The sequence below is a fragment of the Poecilia mexicana genome, unplaced genomic scaffold, assembly GCF_051168715.1.
Source record: "Poecilia mexicana isolate PSO_F unplaced genomic scaffold, ASM5116871v1 scaffold_11, whole genome shotgun sequence".
Classification (NCBI taxonomy): Eukaryota; Metazoa; Chordata; class Actinopteri; order Cyprinodontiformes; family Poeciliidae; genus Poecilia; species Poecilia mexicana.
The window spans coordinates 13,355,017-13,361,048 of NW_028263380.1; positions in this window are offsets into that span (position 1 = coordinate 13,355,017).

Consider the following 6,032-nt stretch of genomic DNA (forward strand, 5'->3'; position numbering starts at 1 on the left):
TCACCCTTGAGTATGCACTGCTCTCACCTCCCCATTGCTTTCTGCTTAGATACAGTTTCTTACCAACAGCGAAGCCTGCAGTGAGTGCTCAGGATAGTTAGCATGATCACTGATGACAGTGGATAAACTTTTTTCCTGTAACGGTAAGTTGTTTTTTTGCCATTAGCACATTGAGCAGCATTTACATGAGACTCATTGGCAGCTCTAAGACCTTCCCCCTGTCTCTGGTTGGTTGTTTCTGAATGGTAGCGGCACATTCCTGCAGATGATAATAGTGGCATTGGAAGGGGGTGGGGGAGTTAGATTTTTTTCACAGATTATTATTGCAGCATAAACAATACGATGACGTCCGTGTGACAATATTTTATTAAAATTCATAAAAACTAAACAGGCTGCAGTATTACAGGGTTTCCCCCGGAAAACTTGCTAAACCCGGTGCTTGGGGCGCTAGGGCAGTCTTTCAGCCGGCCGCCACGTTTTTAGTTAAAATAATGTAGAAAATTGACAGGAAATTTGAACATATTACTTGATAGCTATGCATTTTTAGAAGACTGGAAGATTAATACCTAAACACCAACGATAATGTCTTTAAAAAAGGCAATAAATTAGAAATATCTAAGATACACTAATGGTAAGCCTGGTGGGGGCACACATGAAGCCTGAGGGAAACCCTGGTATTATTACCATACTGTTATAAGATAAATATTTTTCAAATAAAATCTATTGTTACAACTAATTGTGGATCCCTTTATTTGAAATGCGTGAGCATATGTTGTGGAAAAATGTTACCATGATAGTGACCCAAAATATTAAATTAAACATGACTGACTGAGAAGAACTGCACTGAAATACTGAACTAACTACAATGGGGAAAGCTGTTCTAATCTTATCTTTTATTGATATTTTTGTTGAAACTTTTAATGAGTACAAGGTTTATTTTTGTTGTATATGTGTAAATAAATAAAATCATGAAAATAGGTATACGAGTGAAACAAGAATTACAAAATTAGATTTGACACCAGAATGTGACTGTTTAATGTGGCTTTTGTAACTATTTCAGATGACTGTAAATTCCTGACTAGGCATCCGTATGAGAGGTCATAAATCTAAGGGTTGCAAAAATGTAATGAAACTCACCAAAATGATTGTATGAAAGAGGAATCTCAGCATTTTCATAAAGGTTGAGGTTTTCTATAACTCACATTACATCAGTTAAATAGTCACCCTATTTGATCGCTATCAGTGACCTGCAGGTGGATTGAACATGACAATTAAAATAAACCAATCCATCTCAATTCGCAGTGCTCATTTCACTTCCATCAGTCTCTTCTTTTTTTTTACTTTCTCTTTATTTACAGTATAGAAATTTATTTCCTCTCTAATTGCATCCAGTCTTGCCGCTGCCTGGGGCTTTGTGCAGATTATGGCTCGGCTTACCGCCGCTCGTAACTTATTGAAGTTTAAAGCGATTTTCTGGTCTCCCATGGGCATGCCATTTGCATGCAGCTCAGCAGCAACTAATAGATGTAATCTGCCTATAATGTGCTTGTATTATGATTTGCTTTACACGGGAGCTGCCATTTGCCGGGACCACTTTAACACTGTCCTTTCATGGAGGAATACGTTGAGAAAAAAAAGTTGTTGGTGATATTTTTACTCACAGAAAGGCTGTCAAGGGAAAAGGGAAACTGCCACACATGTCCACACAGTGGCATTTTTAAAAGTTTGACAGGGAAATAACTTGGAAAAACTTGCCGTTTGCTGTTCACAACATGTGCTGTAAACGTACACAGGCATACAAAGCACGTAGAAAGGAGTCGGCTCTGACAGTTAAGTTAGAACTGTTAACAAATAGCCGCAATAAGAAGTCAGAGACTATTGTCTTAATATGGCCATCAAAAGCAGCGTGAGTGCAGTTAATGCAGAGCTCAAATGTTCTCTTGTTGTACTAAATGTGTCTGATTAATTTCTCCCGTTGAGTGAAACAAACCAACATGCTGTGCCTGTCAGTCTGATAGATATGTAAAGCATTAGCATCAACTGCTACTGAGAGTGAAAACTAGGCACGATAGATTTGCCTGTCGAACAGCTTTTCTGCTGTGCAGCTTGTGTGAGACATGCAGAAGACACTGGAAGGTAGCGTCGATGCAACAAGACGACGAGCTCTCTCGCTGTGAGGTGGAATTTTTCACTAATTGGACAAAAGAAGAGAGTTTCAGCTTCTGAAAGTCAAAGTTAGTTGTTTTACCATTGACTTATTGTTGAGAGCGTCATAAAAAATATTAAAGCTTTTTTTTTTTCACTTTACAACCAAACACTAAAAAATATATAAGTTTTTATAGACAAACACAAAAAAGCGTATGCTGCTTTAATTGACGGTATCGTTTTTGCAAATATTGATTTGAAGTACACTTTAATTTTATTTCAGAATAAATCCTCCAGAGGTTTTTCAGAGAACATTGTTGAACCAAGAGCATCACGAAGACTGAGGGACACAGCAGACACCTCAAGAAGAAAGTTGTGGAGATGTTTAAAGCAGAATTAGATTTAAAGCAATATTGCCAGTGATGAACTCTGAAGGAGCTGTAATCAGCTACAGTCTGGGTGGGGGAATCTGTGGACAGAACAAACTTAGCTTAATTTAGCTTAGCACTCCTAAAATCTGGTCTGTCTAGTGAGAGCTTCATCCAAAGGCAACACAACCCTATGCATATGACCAAATTATAATAGAATGGTCTATGTCAACATATAAACTTTGACTGGTTTTCAACTAAACCAGTCAAAGTTTAGGCCTAATTCCAAGATAATCTATGGCAAACCTTGAAAACTTATGTTTGTCCCAATTAGCTACTTTGCAAATTGCTTTTCTCTAGATGTACAAAGCTGATAGAAACACAATGTAAAAGTCTTGTAATTGTAACAGCAGCAATGGGTGGCTCTGTAAAGAATTGGCTGGTAGGCACAAAGGTACAGAACCCAAAGTTCTTCGTTGTAAAGAAAACTGAAAACCATGTGACTGTTTTGATTTCGCTTCACAGATAGTCACTTCTTTCTGTCGGTCTGTGAAAAAAAAACTTACAATGAAATGCATTATAATACTGCAATCTTTGTGGTGTACACTAACAAAATGTGAAGAACTTCAAGAGGTCTTAGTAATTTTGTGAGGTGCTCTACATCTATTTATATACCTGTTTCCTTATTCTTTTCCCTTTGTGCTTCTGTCTCCTTGAAACTCATTTCATTTGCACCAGCTTCCTCCGTCTCCCCAGCCATCCTCCCTCTCCGGCAGTTCGACGGCCTTTAATTGCCAGACATTAAAAAGAATACTGCAGAAGAAGAATCCCCCGGGGCTGCCGGCGGGATAAATGGCAGCACTGCCGCTATCGAACCCCCTCCTACATGCGGCAATGAAGATGTGTCAACATAATCTTGGGCAATTTGCAGTTATCATCAGGGGTACTGATTAACTATCCTACTGTCAGATTTAAATAGCCAAATTGTCTTCGACATTTTCGGGTTTCAGTAGCACTTTGGTGATAAACAGTAAACCAAAAACATTCATGTTGACATGGATAATAATTCACCTGTTTAATATGTGGTTATTTGGAGGGTTAAGGCCAGATTTTATGATAATAGAGAAATTAAGGATTTATTAAATGTCACGCTGTGTGATTTGGGGCCATAAAATTTCAGTCAGTGTCTATCAAACTTTACTGTAACCGAAGCTTTAATATCCTTGTATTTTTTCCAAACGCAGATGCCATTTTCTTGTAGTCATTAAGAGAGCAAATTATATTTTATTCATCTTAGGATGTAGTGCTTAGCAAAAATAGTCATAATGCTCAAATCTTTGCACATTTTGACATATTACAGCCACAAAGCTCAGTGTATTTTTACTAGGATTTAGTGTAATGGACCAACAAAAAGTAACACGTGGAAGGAGGATGCAATAGCTGGAAAGGTGCGGCATGTATTCTGTACCCGAGTCCGGTCCTTTCACTCCAATTTCGCTCATATATATATATATATACATACATACTCTAATATACACACATTTATAGGATTGAGTGAAACCCTAACTCTAAAAAGCTTATAAAACACAGCGGGCATTCAATATCTGTCATTAGTGTGATTGCAGACTCAAGCTCCCCTTTTCATTTCCATCCTCGGTTTGGTTATTGGTTTGGGGGAGAAGACAAAATTCCTCCTCCTATTTAATATTCTTATCGCACTTTTTCCGCAGTGTCTGCAGTGTGCAGTGAATTCTCTCACCTCTCTATCTCCCAGCCGCAGAGTTTCTTCTCATCGACAGACAAACTGTATCAGCAGAGATACAGGGAGAAAATGAATTTTGGGTTTATTAAACGCACGGATTCATATGAGGGAAGGAAAAAAAAAAAAGTAGAAAAAAGTCCAGCAGACCTAGAGAGATAAGTTATCTCACAACTGATTCGCTCCACTCATTATCCCGTATCGGAGCCAAGTGACTCTGATGGCTGGGAGTTATCCTCTTGTGTGGGGAGGGTAGGGATGATATCACAGCAGACATCCTTTTGTTACGTGTAGCACTTGGCAGAGACTCCAGGAGAAAAGTCTGCAGTCAAATTCTGGAGAGAAAAGGGAGCTTACTATAATTTAATACATTACAGTTAGTTGTAGTAAGCAGTACTAGGGTGTGGTTTCTATGAGCACCAAAGCAAAGTTATAGTTATAAGCTGCATAAAGTCAGAAAAGCAAGAAAAGTTGCTAAATGTAAAGTATTTCCTTCTTTTTTTAACATTCTTTTCCTTCATTGTGCTCTTTTTACACACTGAGCACCGTGCTTGTTTTAACTACATCATTCTGTACTTTTAATATAATCAACATCATATAACCTTTTGCTGTACCCTGACAAATCTAACAGTTGGGTCACACACTGAACTAGTTATCTTCATAATCCTGAGTAACCAGTGGATATTCAATAATTTAAATCAGTGGTGCCCAACCCACGGTCCGTGGACCAATTGGTACTGGGCCGCCCAAGAAATAATTAAATATTTCTGTTTTATGTATTATTTGAGTCTGAAGGATCTTTTATTTTGAAAATCCTTTAACCGGATTCTCTCGGTTGCTTGCGCGCCAACGCTGAGCCCACAAGCAGCAAAAAGAGTAAGAAACAGATCTGGTGTCTTTGGAAAGTTTCTTTGCAAAGGGGAAAAGGCCCAGAGAAGAGACAGGAGGATGGATTTATCCTGGACCGGTAGGTGATTCCCACATTACAAGCCGCTCTGTGTAACATGCGGCGACCGGCTGCTAATGAGGCAATGAAGCTTCAAAGTGCTTCGCCACGTAGAGACCAAGGAGGCTGTGCATATAAGCAACACTTAGGGTGTCATTGTCTCCCATCACTCCCAGATGGGACCATCTCGTTCCAGAGAAACAACCTCAGGGCTCCCGTTAGTCATTATCGTGAGTTAAAATTTTCATTTCAATTAAGTAAAATGTTCGTTTTTGTGGCGCTTCTGTATCTTATTTTGAAGGGATATGTAAACGTTACCATAGCGACCATAGTCAGAAAGTTTGGGCAGTGGTCGAGAGGAGATGAGTGGAGCTTGTGAGTCTTAAGTCTGGTTTAGACGGCAAGATTTAAGGATTGTTGGCCGATTCTCCAAACCTCTGTGACCAGAGAGCTGATAAAAGTCCAACAGGTTCGATCGGTTTGTGCCTCCAGCCACAAGGCAGGAGCAACACGAACCGATTCCAGTCACAAACATCGCGATTCCAGAAGAAAATCCACAAAACCCCCAACATAGCATACGGGAATTTAAAATAACTAAACATGGATGACGATGTAGAAGCAATAGTGACAGTTTGTGGAGTCATTTTAAGAGGTAAAAGACGTAACAAAAAGAAAAGGCGGTGGATAAAAGACGGCGGGAGCAGCCGCTCTATTTGCTGCACTATGATTTGGAGGTGAGTTATGTTTTTTCATAGTTAACATTTTTAACTGAATAAACAGATATAATAATGACCTTTACATATAATAATAAACA